Here is a 1,400-nt window from a genome sequence, read left to right on the forward strand (position 1 = left end):
GATGCAAAAATTGCTTCAAAAGACTCCAGCCACCCTAGTCATAGACTGTTCTCTCTTTTACCACATGGCAAGTGGTACCACATGGCAAGCGGTATCAACAGTTTAAGCCCGGTATGAGGACAGGGACAGTGGAGGAAACTAAACTGTTAGCAGCACATTGATGTCAAAAAAGTTAGTAATTTCAAATGAAACAACGTTCTTTAAAGTCTATGTTGGAGTTCAGCCGTCATTTGACCTGATAAAGTAGAAAATTAAATGAATTTTGGCCATTACAGAGACGGAGGCCAAGTCTAGCAAAAAATGCTTTTCATTTATACATATTTCATGGCTTTTAGAAAAGGCTTTACAGAGTTTGTTTTAAACAATATATTTGTTGTGTAGATCAGATATTAATGAAGAAATACAGACCACATTGAAGTGTCTGGAGTTTAGTTTGTGTGTTCTACAGTATTGTAAAGAAAGGGGGGGTTGACTGGGACAGGCAATGTAACATCCATAATGTTTTTAGGAAAAGGTTTTGTAAAACAAGCACCTTACATCAGATCATCTTGAAACGTTCTCTCTAAAGCTAACTTTCATCAAGGTTTTATATGGTCTATTGGTTTCTCTCTTTTCATTGACAGAATCCTTTTTCAGTGTTATGATATTCATAACATCCATATCCACCAGTCCATCTTCCTGTCAACTAACAGAACTCTGCTGGTTGTCCTGGTAACAGATACCAGTCTATCTTCCTGTCAACTAACAGAACTCTGCTGGTTGTCCTGGTAACAGATACCAGTGGGCAGATCTATTGTATTTGTTCAAACTAAACTACAGCACTTACTTTGATGTGTCAAATCTGATCCTTTCTTCTCTTCTCCTCCTCTCACAGTTCCACTCAGACCCGTTGTTTTCGTGCAGTCTACCAGCTGCACAGACAACCTCTTCATACCCAGCAGTAAGGCGCTACCAGAAGAAGCACGACATGGGGACTCCGGGAGGGAGGAAGGGCTAGCGTTGTCCTGGTAACCATAAAGAGGGGACACAGACACATATCATTATGGATACTGATGTCACTGTTGTCATAAAGTGCTTTACAGAAACCCAGCCCAGACCCAGACAGAGCAAGCTGTATGCTAGAACAAACCACGCTGTACCATCTGGTGTTCTGATCTTGAGAGACTCTTCTCTGACTCGTCAGCATCAGGATGTTGTTGAGACTCCCCAGAGGATCCACAATAGTCACGTCTCTCTCCTGTGTGAACGAGAACAGCAAACAGATGTAAACTTATGACCATCTATTACAATCAAGAGGCATAAAAATGTCTAAAATGGCCTTTTCCATCATGATTTTGTCAAATATTGTTTGTGTTGCAAATGTATAGGGTCAATTCCAATTCTCTCCACTGGGATTCTCT

The 1,400-nt window shown here is 40.7% G+C and overlaps 1 long non-coding RNA gene across 1 annotated transcript; it reads right to left on the reverse strand.

Annotated features, from left to right (window-relative positions):
• Positions 1–822: 822 nt before the first annotated feature.
• Positions 823–1,394, reverse strand: LOC139026539 (uncharacterized). The gene is made up of 2 exons (XR_011478368.1): positions 1,140–1,394; positions 823–1,004 (listed from the first exon to the last, which is right to left on the reverse strand). It is a non-coding gene; the product is annotated as an uncharacterized lncRNA (long non-coding RNA).
• Between the last annotated feature and the right edge of the window lie 6 nt (positions 1,395–1,400).

The sequence above is a fragment of the Salvelinus sp. IW2-2015 genome, unplaced genomic scaffold (assembly GCF_002910315.2).
Source record: "Salvelinus sp. IW2-2015 unplaced genomic scaffold, ASM291031v2 Un_scaffold5051, whole genome shotgun sequence".
NCBI classification, from domain to species: domain Eukaryota; kingdom Metazoa; phylum Chordata; class Actinopteri; order Salmoniformes; family Salmonidae; genus Salvelinus; species Salvelinus sp. IW2-2015.